Raw genomic sequence first — 15,829 nt, 5'->3', positions numbered from 1 at the left:
CCTTTCTTACCGCTTCTATTCATCTCCAAGATGTGTTATTTATTCCTCAATTTTCGTTAAATTTGCTCTTCGTTAGTCAATTAACCAAACAATTGAATTGTTATGTCACCTTCTCACCATCTTCGTGTATATTTTAGGATCTAACTACGAAACAGGTGATTGGTGGCGGCCATGAAAAAGGAGGTTTATACTATTTTACTCTTCCACTAGTAGCTGTTATTTCATCCACTACATCCAAGGCTCAAATGTGGCACAACCGCCTTGGTCATTCATCAATCTCGTCATTTCATTCTTTAGTTTTATCTCTTAAATTTTTGCCTAATATTAATTGTGAGTCATGTCAATTAAGTAAGCATGTTAAGAGTACATATTCTCCTCATCTTACAACTACTAGTACTGCTCCGTTTGTATTAATACATTCTGGCGTATGGGGCCCTTTAAAGGTCTCTAACATTTCTCAGATTCAATATTTTGTTACTTTTGTGGACGATTTTACCCATGTGACTTGGTTGTTATTGTTTAAAGAACGATTAGAAATTATTTCTATTTTAAAAAAATTTCATGCAATGGTTCTAACACAATTTGGAAAAGAAATTCAAATCCTTAGATCCAGTAATGCTAAGGAATATTTGTCTAATGAGTTTAAATTGTTTTGTGAGGTAATGGGTTTTTTCATCAAACATCATGTGCCTATACCCGTTAACAAAATGGTGTTGCTGAAAGAAAGAATCGTCACCTCCTTGAAGTTGCTCGGGGCCTCCTCTACTCCATGATGGTACCTTACTTTTATTGGCCTCGTGCTATTCTTACAAAATGTTTTCTCATCAATATGTTACCTTCATCGGTACTTAGAAATCAAACTCCATATTCTATTTTGTTTCATGGTGAAGATCCATTTTCTCTTCCTCTTAAAGTATTTGGTTGCTCATGTTTTGTTCATGATACTTCACCACATAAAAGTGAACTGGATCCTTGGTCTCTGAGGTGTATTTTTTTGGGGTATTCTCGAACTCAAAAAGGATATATTTGTTATAATCCTACACGTCAGAGGTTGATGGTATCTCGGGATGTGACTTTCTTTGAAGATACTTCCTTCTACTCTTCACATGAGGCTCCTCCAAGGTTTACATTTCCTCCTACTACTCCATGCCCGCTTGTGCCGTTTAATGATGATATTACTCAACCCCCTGAAGCATCGACCGTCCCCTCACCTATGAAGTTGTCCGATCCACCTGAGGTAAGTCTTTTTCCTCCTCCTATGTTTGGGCCTGAATTTGATACTCGACCTATTGCATTACGAAAGGAAACTCGTTCTTGTACTATGTCTCATCCAATTGCCAATTTTATATCTTCTCATCGCTTATCTTCTGAGTGTGTTTAGTTTACCACAATCCTATCAGGAGGCCTTGAAGCATCTAGGATGGAAGGCAGCTATGGACGAAGAAATGCATGCATTATATGAAAGTCAAACATGGACATCAGCATCACTCCCAAAAGGAAAAGACCGGTTGGTTGCAGATGGGTTTTTCGGTGAAACACAACCCAGATGGGTTGGTTGCTCGCCTTAGTGCATGGCTGGTTGCAAAAGGTTATACTCAGTGCTATGGGATAGATTATGAAGAGACTTTTTCTCCAGTTGCAAAATTGAACTCGATACATATCATCCTCTCTATTGCTGCTAACTCATCTTGGCCAGTATATCAGCTCGATGTAAAAAATGCATTTTTAAATGGTGATATACGCAAAAAAAATTATATGTCCAACCACCAGGATATGTGGTTGAGAGGGAGTCCGTATGTCGGTTAAAGAAATTTTTATATGGGCTTAAACAATCCCCTCGGGCCTGGTTTGATAAATTCAATCAAGCGCTTCTACGATTTGGCTTTCATAGGTACTCAGTTGATTACTTAGTATATGTTAAAGATATTATCAATGGGAAGATATTATTGGTCGTGTATGTTGATGATATTATCTTGACTAGAAATGATGCTCATAGTATACAATAAGTGAAGAGTATGATATGTAAAGAGTTCAAGACTAAAGATTTGGGTAAGCTCAAATATTTTCTGGGTATAGAAGTCCTTCAGTCAAATCATGGAATAGTATTGTCTCAAAGAAAGTACGTCTTGGATCTTCTTGAAGAAGCAGGAATGAAGGGTTGTAGACCAGTTGATACACCTATGGATGCAAATGAAAAATTGTGTGCCACAACTGGAGAAGATGTTGACACTGGCAAATATCAAAGACTTGTGGGAAAATTGGTCTATTTCACGGTAACCAGGCCAGATATATCATATGTTGTGTGTGTGGTAAGCCAAATCATGCACAACCTACAAATTACTCACTGACAAGCATTGGAGAGAATACTATGATACTTAAAAGGTATTCTAGGAAGAGGATTGCTATATAAACAACATGGTCACTTCAATATAGAAGGCTTCTCAAATGCAGATTGGGCTAGATCACCCGATGACAGAAAATCTACGTCTGGGTATTGTACCCTTGTTGGAGGGAACTTGGTCACATGGAAAAGCAAAACATGATTACAAGATCTAGTGCTGAAGCAGAATACCGAGCTATGGCCCACACTATAAGTGAACTTTTATGGATAAAGACTCTTCTTACCGAATTGGGATTTTATAAAGGAGGCTCTATGGGCATACATTGTGATAATCAAGCAGCTATTCACATTACGTCAAATCCAGTCTTCCATGAAAGAACTAAACATATTGAAGTGGGTTATCATTTTATACGGGAAAAGTTTCAAGCAAGAATAATTTCTCTTAAGTATGTTTCATCTCAAGAACAATTAGCTGATATCCTCACCAAACTGGTAACATCCAAAATTCTATCTTATATAGGTGGCAAGTTGGGTATTTATGATATATTTTCTCCTCCAGCTTGAGGGGGAGTGTTGGAAGATGGGCTCAAACCCACAAGTCAAAGGAGTGGCAAAATGGTTATTTATGGTATGTTCCATACGGATGGCATAAAGATGTAAATACATTGTCTTTGTATGTCTTTTAATTTATTGAGTTGTAACGCTAAGGGCTTTGTAACACTATAAATAAGAGGATTGTCTAAGACATAAGGCATTCAAGCTTTTTCCTCTCTTTGAGAAAACGTCCAACTACCCTCTCTTCTCCCTTGACGCATTCTCTCCTTCCCTTAATCCAAACTCTCTTCTCTAGCGTCCTTCTCATTTCTCCCTCTTCTCTCTCTTATCTCCTTCTTCTTCCACGTTAACCTAGAGTCATTCTCATGGGGTCCTAACTTCTACAAAATCCATAGCCTTTTTCTTCCTTTTATTTTCTCCCAAATAAGTTGTCTCTCTTTTTCTCCACGAGATAATCTATGGAGTCTAGAAAATTAACATGGTATCAGAGCATTGATTGTAAAGACTCACATGTATAGTTATTAGGATTCCATAAACTCATGTTTTTTTCTTTTCTTTTGCTCATATTTTGTTTATAACCTTAACGTCCAAATAGATTCCGCTGCCTGCCACATTTCTCAACAGCCAAATAGTTTTAGCAGTTTTGCTCATATTCCTCTGCCTGAGCACCTATTGCTCCAATAGAAGGAATCAGAGTTGTATTCTCGATTATGATGTCAATAGCCATGAAATAATGAGACTCGACAACGGACGACACGAGTCTCCCGGTGTGGACATTTCGAATGTGGTTCTATCATGTGCTTTGCTCTCCTTCATCAACCAGTTCTTCAGCTATCAGACTAAGCCGCTCATGATCTCGTAGGTGTTTACCGAGGTGGCCGCGCTGCCTCTCGGGCAATTCATGGCCAAGGTTCTGTCCACTACCCTGTTCTCGATCCGGTCATTCAAGTTGTCACTCAATCCAGGGCCCTTCAATATCAAGGAGCATGTCCTTATTTCCATCTTTGCTCAAGCTGGGTACGCCTTTGGCACTGGGAATGCTTATGCACTTGGCATTGTTGATATTATTAAAGCGCTTTATCATCGTCAGATTTCCTTCATCGCTAGTTGGATCCACGTAGTTACCACTTAGGTTTTGGGATATGGATGGGCAGGAATCATGAGGAAGTTTGTCGTGGAACCAGCGTACATGTGGTGGCCTTATTCGCTTGTTCAAGTTTCATTGTTCCACTTATTGGAACAGTGATAGCATCAACAATCAACATTGGAGAGGTCAGGTGGTTGCTGAACTCAATCGAGAAATTTGCCAGTCCCTGAGAACAGCCCACGGACGTGCCCCGGGGATAGGGTCTTCTTCTCTGCATCCGTTATCTGGGGTCTCATTGGACTGAAGCGGATTTTCGGATTACTAGGAAACTACTCTTCTCAAACTAGTTCTTCCTCGGTGGTTTCTTTGGACCCAATGTAGTGTGGCTCCTCCATAATGCTTTCCCCAAGCAGAAGCAATCCGATTTCAGAAATTCCATCACTGGCTCTCGTCCTCTTATTATGGAAAGTTGATTTATTTTGAAACAGGAGGAACAATTGTTCTTCGCTGGTTTATTTTCTCCTCTGCAAAAACAGGAAGGAAGCCGAGAAGAAAAAGATGGCTGTTTCTACTCGGTGATTCTGCTCTGATTGATTCTGAGAGCTCAATTTGTTGTCTCTGTTAATCACTCTGCCTCGTCTCCACTATCTCTTCACTGGTTCTGCCAAGAGCTATCGATTACCAGCCATCACGTTCTCTGCTAGATTGATTTATTTTCGAAAAGTTCTCGGGATTGATCACTCTATTGCTGCGTAATCTTTGGTATGCCATAATGTTCATTGTTGTGTTGATATTTTTCAGAATTTCCTCTGGTCGTCGCTTCATTGGCGCTTTCCTTCTCTGGCTCGTAACTACGTTCAAGTGATGCTGCTTATTCGGTTATGGTATCTTGTCGATACTGAATCACCGTAACTCTCTCTTGATTTATTGCCGATTGATTTTCAGAATTTTGATCTTCATCTTGCTGCTACTTTTCCGGAAACTCCTCTGATCGCCATCTTTGGTTTTATGTTGTCATGCTCTGTTCGAAAGCCAGTGACGCGGGGAAGCCAATCGCATGTTTCTAAATTAAAAGACTACCTAGTTAGGTAGCTCTTGATTTTAATTCAGCGACTTACAGTTTTGCCGAGACTCGGATCGGACTCTGCCGAGTTGACTCGGACCTAAGTGTTTCGGTTCCTCCTAGTTTAACTCAAGCTCTCTCTTGGGTTAACTATTTCTTCTTTTGCTGAGTTAACTCCGACTGAGTCAACTCGGTCTGGGTCAACTCGAACTTGGGTTAACCTGTCTTGGCCCACTTGTTTTCTGCCTCTGTTATATAGGTCAGGGTCCTGAGTTCTATACCGATTCTTCTTTAGCTCAGCCAAATTAGATGATACCTGACTTTGCTCAACCTAGTCCCTTGTCTTCGGCTACAATATTATCTTGGATAATTGATAACCTATTACTCAATCAACGTATTATTTGGTGCACAACTTTTTTATGGACTCTTTGCAGATTTTTTCATATCTCCTTTTTATGAACTTTCATTATTTGGTACGTGTTATTTGGACTTAGGTCCATTTCCGATGTTGCTATTGTGTCTCTCTGACTAAGACATTATTAATGAAGGACTTCTCGATTGCTGACTATTGTCAGCATTAGTTATTCTAATGAAGAAAAAAGCACATGGTGGCCCCAACGTATTATCTTCCAGTGATTCTCCATTACCCTTTTATTACTTGTTAAATTCACTTCTGAACAATGCCTATAGACTCACTACCTATAGAGGATAGGAGTGAGCCCAACATCTAGCGTGAGTAAGTCTATTATTCACGCAAGAGGTATTTGTTTGAGGTACCTTGAGAAAGTGGATAGACTTTGTGCCCCACTGTTGGCTTCTTTTCCACCTTTGAAATTGAGTTCTAACTATGATCATTTGATTGGATTATAGAGCTTTGTCATACAGCTAGGAGTGATTTTTTCTCTCACCATCTGCTGGCACTTTTGACAAGAACAAAGAGACCACCAACTTGAGGGGCAGTGTTTGAAAATATGGTGGACTGCCATTTTATATGGAAAAATCCTATACACTATTTACAGCAAGCTGGGTATTTATGATGTTTTTTCATCCCTAGTTTGAGGGGAAGTGTTGGAAGATGGGCCCAAGCCCACACATCCAAGTGTGTTAGAAGATGGGTTCAAGCCTACAAACCAAGAAGAAGGCCCGCACATGGTGGCATAGTGGTAAATAAAGTGTCAACTCATAAAGATAACATTGATGTAATTAGTTTAAGTTTTAGGGGCTTAATTATAATATTATACTTTTACTCATCTATAATAGAGCTTCAGGGGGAGGCTTAGGACATAAGTCCATAGCCTCTTTCTTCTTCCTATTTTCTCCCAAATACGTCGTCTCTTTTTCTCTACGAGTTAATCCATGGAGTCTTGAAAATCAACAACTACAAGATTTTTAAAATTTTGAAACAAGTCATAGTCTTCTTCTATAAGTGTCATCTTGCTTTTTGAGGAATTTGTGATCACTTCATTGGTAATGTTGATGCTTAGTTTACTTTGAAATAGTCCGGTTTGCCATGAAGATTCCAACACTTGTCAACTAGGTGATTGTTTAGGCCACATAATACATACTTACTTTATTACCCCAAGTTAGAGGAATTGGAGTTGACTTCACTACCACCTCTGCCTCTACCTTTACCATATGACACCTTTCCTTTTCCTCTTCCATAACTATTAATCTCCTTCCTTGGGAGAACATGGTTGAATTTTCTATTTGTTCTGACTGAGAAGTAGATGTCTTAACTAGCACTCAAAAGCATTGTTGCACAAAGATCATTAAAAAAAGGTCTAGCCGAGGAACTGAGTACTCACTCTTTGCAATATCCAAGAAAGGTTGAAGGTTTGCAAAACATATGGTAGAAACAAAATCTTCTCTTTGTTTGGCTTGAATTTCTATATCAACAGAGTAAGGTTGAATAACTATCCATTCTTGAAGTAATCCTTAGAACCTGGCAAAATATTCATAAAGGTTGTTTTCTGATGTGAAATTTAATTACATCGGCTTTTATACCTCGCAAGCTTACGAATCGTTTGTGTAATCTAGCGGGAAGCGAGGGTCATATCCACAGGGTGGACTGAATTTTGTGTATTCGTCAGTCAACTAGCCTAACCAAATATGATGAATTAATCTGAACTAAACACTAATTATATTTTAAATTATCAAGAAATAATCTAATTAACTACTTGCACAACAGGAAACGTCAACTCTGGATTTTACTGTGATTTGTGCCTCTCTCGAGCGCCACATAACCACGAATCCGGATTCTCAATCCTTGCGTCTAGCCCCTCTTGGGCGCCTAGAGTTAATGACAGAGATCGGATTACAATAGAATGCAGAGAATCAATTTCCTATTGTGATGATGCTAAAATTATCAACTCTGGATTTTACCGTGATTGGTGCCTCTCTAGAGCACCACGTAATCACGAATCCGATTTCTCAATCCTTGCGTCTAGCCCCTCTCAGGCGCATAGAGTGAAAGACAGAAATCGGATTAAAATACCAAAATCCAACCTAAATTACAATCCTACCCTAACTAGCTAATTTAATCAAATATCCCGAAAACAAATATTCCATAAACATTAATTCTCAAATCAAATTTAATAAACATTCAAAACCTAAGTTCAAATTATAGGAAAATTAAATTACAAAATGACGGATTACTCCCCTTCTCCTTCCTCTCGCTCGGGCAGCACAGACTCGTTCTCATGGGCTGCAATTTCCATAAATTGATGACTTCGGGTTGCAAGAGCGAGTGGCCGGAGGTAGAGACGACGCCAGCGAAGAAGGATAGAAACCCACGAATGGAAGTGACGACCGGCGTTCGACGGAATGGAGCCAAAGTTATCTGACTGGCTCTCTCGAATCTCGGTCGGAGTCGGAATAGCTCCAAAAATGGTCGAAAATGGGTAATCGACGCCGGAGGATGGTCGGAATGCGGAATCGGCGCCGGAGGTGCCCTTTGGGGTCACCTCTCGGCCTGGCGAGCAGAAAATGGCAGTGTCGAACTCGCCGCGACGAAGACTCTCTCGAGCTCTCCTCAGGTCTGTTCTCGGTTGCAGGATGGGGGTGGACGATGGTGACGAACGGCATTCGGAGGGAGCCCTCTCGGGTCTTCCCTCCAAATGGTCGGCGACCTTCCCTGTTTCTCCCCCTCCAACTCCCTTTTCTTTCAAAACGATTTTACCCTAAAAATCTCTCTCCCTTTCACTAATCGCATTTTGGTAAATATCTCATTCTCCACAAAAATTCTCCTGAAATTCCATAATTGAATCCATAAAAATAATTTCAAGAAGAAATAAACCCTAAAAACAATGAAATATAATTCAGGAGAGAAAAATATGCAATATAGACTGTGATTAATGCCAAATTCAATAAATGCATGTTTCAATTGAAAACCGATAAATAACCACCTAAAACACAATTATAAGGGTTATTCTATTATAATTAACCTAGTTCTCATGTCAGAATCTAACATCTATCACACCCCCAAACCTAAATCTTTGCTAGTCCCTAGCAAAACAACAATAGAACCAAAATTACGCCTAGGAAAACAAAATACCACTTTCGTAGGGAACACGATTGCATTTAGCGCATGCAACAAGCCGTTAAACCCCTACTTACACTAGTGGACGAGTTCTCGTGAGGGTTTGCATGGAATTTACCCACAAAATTCATCTAAATCAATAATATAAAAAGAAAACTAAAGAAAATTTACTCCTCATTAGCATATGACTAACACTTAGTATCGTAAAATATCTGAAAATCATTTGAAACCCTGCTCAATTTGAAAACTTGTGTAAAATATAGCACATTATCAATCCAAATACACTCATTGTTACTCCACCTGAACCAATGTGACCCATAAGCAATTACTTCAACGGAACAAAGAGGCAACAAATAACAATAAAATCCTGGTCACATCACAATTAAGAGAAAATAGTAGAGTAAGTCTATTGTCTGACAATCTCACAAAAGAAGTATACCAATTTCAATCTTGACCTGCAACTTCTTTCAACTTACAATTCATCATCAAAGTTAAGGAAACTCATTGCTTCCAAATTTAAACCCATTTTACACTATTACCAGCGCATTTTTGCTATTACCAACATAATTTTTGTTTCACTAAATAGTTTTGGTATTACCACCATTTTGTATTCGTCTTCACTGCACATGCACTTATTTTTAAGTAACCGACTGTTCCGATGCTTGTCCTTGGGTTTGCCAAGGCTGTTTCTGAAGTTATCTGTCTTTTGCAAGCAAGAGCATTTCCATTTGCATTCATACATTACAACAAGGAATTTCACTGAGATATAAAAAGGAATGAGTTCAAACAGGCATACAAGACTATTTAGACTAGCATAGATCAACACTAGATTTACATGTTCTCTTTTGCAACTAAGTTCCAAGTCTAATGTAATAGTAAGTTATCCCACTGAACTCTCATGGATCACAACAAATGATATCAGATTTCTAATAGGCATATTCTACACAGTTTTAGGAAAAAATTTGAAACACATTTGAGCAACTTATTTTAACTCTACTAAAGTTAACCACATACTAAGAGAAGTAATTTTAAAACCACGAAAAAAAATCAAAAGAAAATCATTGCTAAGACATAAAAGAGTCGTTCCCCCCCAAACCTATACCTCACATTGTCCTCAATGGGGAAAAGTTGAAACACCAGAACGACTACAAAAAGAATAATAGCTAAAGAATAATAAAACTCATGGAAACCATATGCTCCATTGGCACACAAGAAGTAAAGCAAAGCCAAAACAGTGCAAGGAAAAGAGATATCAGCAAACACCCCCAAACCTAGAGCATGACACATCATCAAACAACCCAACTAACAATCACTAAAATATCTGACTTATTAGACGATTTATTGCTGGCCTTAAGGTCGGTTCTGGTGCCAGTCTTCTCGTCTAGTAGCTACTACTCCAATTGACTCACAGCTTAGCTAGTTATACTTCAGCAAAGTAAGGATTAACCTCGCTCAGGGCTCCTAAATCCATAGGTGGGACCATATGTGTTTGGTCATCAACAATAATACTGAAGAGTCAATAAAGACCCCTAGGAATGATACATAGTCTCCCTTGAAGAAGGTTTACTCGTATCAACCGTACCCGTAGGTAATCATCCGTAGATGAAACCGCTATCCCACATCACACTTTGAAGAAATCTCCGTGTGACTGGCCACTGAAGGCAGTAGGAATCACGCACTGAACACAAGTCTTTTAGTTACTCACCAAAGGTTTTCATTCAATACTTCAAGTTCGAACTGGTCAACCCCAGAACGGTTGTTTGAGTACAGACCTCTCAAACTAGGGACCAAAAGTCTGGTCATCGACTACCGGAACCATTTACGCTCTCAGCCGGTAAGAGAGTACCCCGAGTCCATGACGGGGCCGGCATCGCTAGGGGACCTCCAATCAATCAAGACCAGAGTACACCAAAGGTTATCCCAATAAGAATGAATAAACCAAAAATAAAAACTGTAATGTACAAAGGGATAGAAACGTGGGGATTGCCTACAATGTGCTAAGTTTATAGTCGTAAGAAAGACTCTGACGCAGTCAAGATGAAAGGGCAGGTTCCTCCAAGAAAATCACCATCACCTCCTCCGGTGTGGGGACATTCTCACAATACTGTTTGAGTCGCTGACTGTTAACGTTGAAAACCGACCCGTTGACCACCTGGATCGTGAGTTATAAAGTAAAACACTCTGCCCAATAGTAAAAGATTTGCGAAAAATAGATTTATCATGTAAAATTTTTGTTCGCTCCTTATACAATTTAGCATTCTCATAAACATCATGAGGTATCTCCTCCAACTCGTTCAATTGCAATTTCCTCTCCACACCCGTTTGAGCCAAATCAAAATTCAAAGCCTTAATGGCCCAATAAGCTCTATGCTCAAGGTCAACAGGTAGATGACATGCTTTGTCAAACACTAGGCGAAATGGAGACATCCCAATAGGAGTCATGAGCATTTTTTTTTTTTTTTTTTTTGTGTCCTAACCTTCGACCATGGAGAACAAAGAAATACAATTAATACATGCCTCCTCGGCAACAACGCCAAAAACTTGATGTGAAATTTAATTACATCGGCTTTTATACCTAACAAGAGTACGAGTCGTTCATGTAATCTAGCGGGAAGCGAGGGTCATATCCACAGGGAGGACTGAATTTTGTGTATTCTTCAGTCAACTAGCCTAACCAAATATGGTGAATTAATCTGAACTAAACACTAATTATATCCTAAATTATCAAGCAATAATGTAATTAACTACTTGCACAACAGGAAATGTCAACTCTGGATTTTACCGTGATTCATGCCTCTCTCAAGCGCCACGTAACCAAGAATCCAGATTCTCAATCCTTGCGTCTAGCCCCTCTCGGGCGGCGCCTAGAGTTAATGACAGAGACCGGATTACAATAGAATGCAGAGAATCAATTTCCTATTGTGATGATGCTAAAATTATCAACTTTGGATTTTATTGTGACTCGTGCCTCTCTCGAACGCCACGTAATCACGAATCCGATTTTTCAATCCTTGCGTCTAGCCCCTCTCGGGCGCATAGAGTGAAAGACAGAAATCAGATTAAAATACCAAAATCCAACCTAAATTACAATCCTACCCTAACTAACTAATTTAATCAAATATCCTGAAAAACAAATATTCCATAAACATTAATTCTGAAATAAAATTTAATAAACATTCAAAACCTAAGTTCAAACTATAGGAAAATTAAATTACAAAATGACGGATTACTCCCCTTCTCCTTCCTCTCGCTTGGGCAGCACAAGCTCGTTCTCACGGGTGCTGCAATTTCCAGAAATTGATAGCTTCGGGTTGCAAGAGCGAGTGGCCGGCGGTAGAGACGACGCCGGCGAAGAAGGATAGAAACCCACGGATGGAGGTGATGACCGGCGTTCGACGGAATGGAGCCGAAGTCATCTAACTGGCTCCCTCGAATCTCGGTCTGAGTCGAAATAGCTCCGAAAATGGTCAAAAATGGGTAATCGACGTCGGAGGATGGTCGAAATGCGGAATCAGTGCCGGAGGAGCCCTCTCGGGTCACCTCTCGGCCTGGCGAGCAGAAAATGGCAGCGTCGAACTCACCGCGATGGAGACTCTCTCAAGCTCTCCTCGGGTTTATTCTCGATTGCAGGATGGGGGTGGACGACGGTGACGAACGACGTTCGGAGGGAGCCCTCTTGGGTCTTCCCTCCGAACGGTCGGCGGCCTCACCTTGTTCTCCCCCTCCGGCTCCCTTTTCTTTCAAAACGATTTTACCCTAAAAATCTCTCTCCCTTTCACTAATGGCATTTTAGTAAATATCTCCTTCTCCACAAAATTCTCTTGAAATTCCATAATTGAATCCATAAAAATTATTTCAGGAAGAAATAAACCCTAAAAGCAATGAAATATAATTCAGGAGAGAAAAATATGCAATATAGACAGTGATTAATGCCAAATTCAATAAATACACGTTTCATTTGAAAACCGATAAATAATCACTTATAACACAATTATAAGGGTTATTCTATTATAATTAACCTAGTTCTCATGTCAAAATCTGGCATCTATCACCTTCAAGCTTTATTTTACACATTTCTTGAAAAATATCATAAATCTTTTGAAGGCCATCGGGTGTAGAATATAATTAAAAACATGTATCCCCAATTTCCTTGGTTGTGGTCAAGTGAATGAAGTTATTTACAACCACCTCTTCTATACTATTAACGGCCAACTTATAATCATTGTACCTTCCTTCAACCACTTGTGATAGGAAGCATTATCTACATGAATTTGTGGCTGGTCTATGTATCCAGAAAGGTCACTTGTTATTAGAAATTTTTTAACTGCTTATAATTACTCAATCCCTTGAGTGGAATCGTGGTGATTCTCAAAGGATCATGTTTGCTTAAATCAAAGTAACTTGAAGAATAAAATGAGTTGAAATCTCTGCCATGGGAATTCAACTAAATCTTCTTTAAAATATAAAAAAAAAAACACAAAAGCACTACTTTTGACTAACATTTGAGGTAAACTCAGCCAATTTTATCAACTTCACAAACAACTAACTTTGATAGAATAATTCATGCAACAACACATGCGAATGAGAGGAAAGCTTAGACTTGACAAGTTAGTAGCATGGATTTTTTTCAAGGACTCTTAGGGGCTTGTAGCAGCACCTTTAATCAGCCTTGTGTCAATAATAAGTAGGCTAATTAACAGAAAATACTAGTGGTTTAATCAAGTAATCTCAATCACACAAATAATGATAATACTTTCTAAAAAATTTCAAAACCCCAACTTAGGGTTTGATTGACATAAGATGCAAATTAAATCCTCAACAAGAGAGGATTAAACCAAAAATTTTAAAGAAGTTTTCAAATTTAAAATTAGGGATTTTTGGCATAAAAAATCAATCAAATTGAGGCTGTGATGAGGAATTTTTAAAATTCGAAATTCAACCATACCATGCATTCTAAGCAACTCGATGTTGCATATGAGGGAGGAAACAACTTGGAATTGATCCTTGAGTGATCTAAGCATGACCTTGAATGGTTTTAGGCATAGAAAAAGTGTTTAGGAACACTTGTCTATTTTGGAACCTTGCAAAAATTTGAAGAAAACAAGACTTTTTGCCTCTTCTAATGGCTGGAATTCTGCCTCTTTTGTATTCTTCACCACCTTTTGAGCAGCTTGTTCTTGAAACCCTAGCATCCCTGCTTCGGTACCCTATTAGATTCTAGGGTTTCATGCTTAGAAGACCTAGAGTTTAGGAGAAGAGGAAGGAAAAAGAAAAAATTCAAGAGAGACTTGAGAGAGAGAGAGGCTAGCACAAGTTTGAGGGAGATAGAGAGATTGAAGAAGGGTAGAGCACCAGTTAAAAGCCCTCCCCCTTACTTCTTATTTATAGATGTGATGGCTGGAAAACCTAATACATGAGTGAAAGGAAAGAACTTCAAATTTTACATAGTTACATCCCATTTCACTTACTCATTTAATTAAAAATAGTGCCACTATCCTTTTTAACATCCTTCTCATTAACGTGGTGGTTATTTTCTCTTCCTTTTATCACCACATAACCTTTTTTTAATGGTTACCTTTCTCCTATCATCCTTTTTTTACTATCGCATACCCCTTTGGACAAACCTCTTGTGCATTGGTTCGGTTGGTTCTTCTTATATAAGTATTTCAAGTCAATTGAAACTTCTCTATTGCTACTCTTAAGGCATTTGTTATCGTCGTTATTTAATTGATAGACATTATCCTTTTTTAGTGTTTATTATCACTATTTAGTTCAAAATCCTATGAGGTTGGTCTCTGTTAGAAGACAAGAATCTTTAGGAGTCATATTGATGTAAAAAGCTTATATTTCTTGTCTTTATCTTCCACCTGTTAAGGTGAAGGGTATGTATGTAATAAGTTATCTTTGATTAATTAAAGCAAGGGGGAGGATTAGGCATTCATTCAAGAACCATAATCTTCACTCCTCTTCACTCACGTGGTCTCCCATCTCACAATAGTCATCCTCTCTTCTAGAGGTGGCTTCGAACCGAGCCGGCTCGCAAGCCACTCGGTACCGGCTTGGTTCGATTCGTTATCTAGTGAGCTTGAACTGAGCTCGAGCACCAAAATCGGCCCGTTTACCTTAACGAGCCGAGCTCGACCGAAGCCAGGTTCGGTTCGGCTGCTTGTGAGCCGGCTCGAGGTGAGTTGGGATCAGAATCGGTATAGGGATCGGGAGCGGGGGCATGGGAGCCAGAGCGGGAGCGGGATCGAGAGCGAGGGGGGGAGAAATTTTTCCTCCCCTCGTCACCGTCGAGTCCCTCTCGTCGGCTGTTGTCGCTGCCTCTACCACCGTCACAACTGTTCGCTGGCCGTCTCTACCGCCATCGCAGTTGCTCGTCGACTGCCTCTGTAACCGTCAGTTCGATTTCTTCCTCTCCTCGTCGTCGCCTCTGTTTCCGTCGTCGCCGCTGCCTCCGTCGCATCCATCATCCCCAACGACAGGTCCTCCCCGGAGCCATAACCCCCTTCCCTTCGCGTCGTCTCAGCGGAAAACCATAACCTAAGTTTAGGGGAGAAATAATCTCACCCCCTCCCCCACACGAAGATGATTTTGCACGTGCGAGATCATAAAATAAAAAACTTTTTTCCTTAAACTCTCTTACTCATATCTCTCGAAAAAATTAAAAATAAATTTTATAGAAATAAGTGTCTATAAACTATTAGTGTCTCATGTTTTTTTAAACATTTTTCTAATTGATTTTTTATTAAAAATCATATAATTTTCTAAGTAAGATTTTCGTACCAAGATAGGGTAGAAAACTGTATAGAAAATTTTTGAATAAGTATTTAATAGTTGATGCCGTAATACTTTTAGCATGAAGCAATTTTCATTGCAATTTTGTGTTTGATATTTTATTTAATTAAAATTATCGATAAGTATAATAATATAGATTGATTATTAATTTTTATTTATTTCTCTAGAAGAGGCAATAAAAGGTCCATTTAACTTTCCTAAGAAAATTTAAAAATATTTCTTGTAATTTTCTAATAAGTCACTAATAGTAATAAGATTTTATTTAAAGTGTTTTTTGGGAATATGTATCATAGGAAAAATATTTTTAGTTTTTCCTAGAATATAAATTTTCATCTAGGGGCATTAAGGAGGCCATAATAAATTATGGCCAGATTCAAAAATTACAAAACAAGCTAGACAACAATTGGAGTAAAAAAGATTAATATTGGTGCATTTTAATCCATTATT

At 39.0% G+C, this 15,829-nt stretch overlaps 1 pseudogene; it reads left to right on the top strand.

Moving 5' to 3' along the window:
- The first annotated feature begins 1,054 nt into the window (after nt 1–1,054).
- Nucleotides 1,055–4,142, top strand: LOC137947610 (oligopeptide transporter 4-like; annotated as a pseudogene).
- The last annotated feature ends 11,687 nt before the right edge of the window (nt 4,143–15,829 follow it).

Source organism: Aristolochia californica, unplaced genomic scaffold (assembly GCF_029961685.1).
Source record: "Aristolochia californica isolate CCGP_79_NKW_82.1479 unplaced genomic scaffold, dmAriCali1.0.hap1 SCAF_13, whole genome shotgun sequence".
Taxonomy (NCBI): domain Eukaryota; kingdom Viridiplantae; phylum Streptophyta; class Magnoliopsida; order Piperales; family Aristolochiaceae; genus Aristolochia; species Aristolochia californica.
The sequence above is the reverse complement of the archived record's forward strand: the minus strand, read 5'-3'. Positions and strand labels throughout refer to the sequence as shown.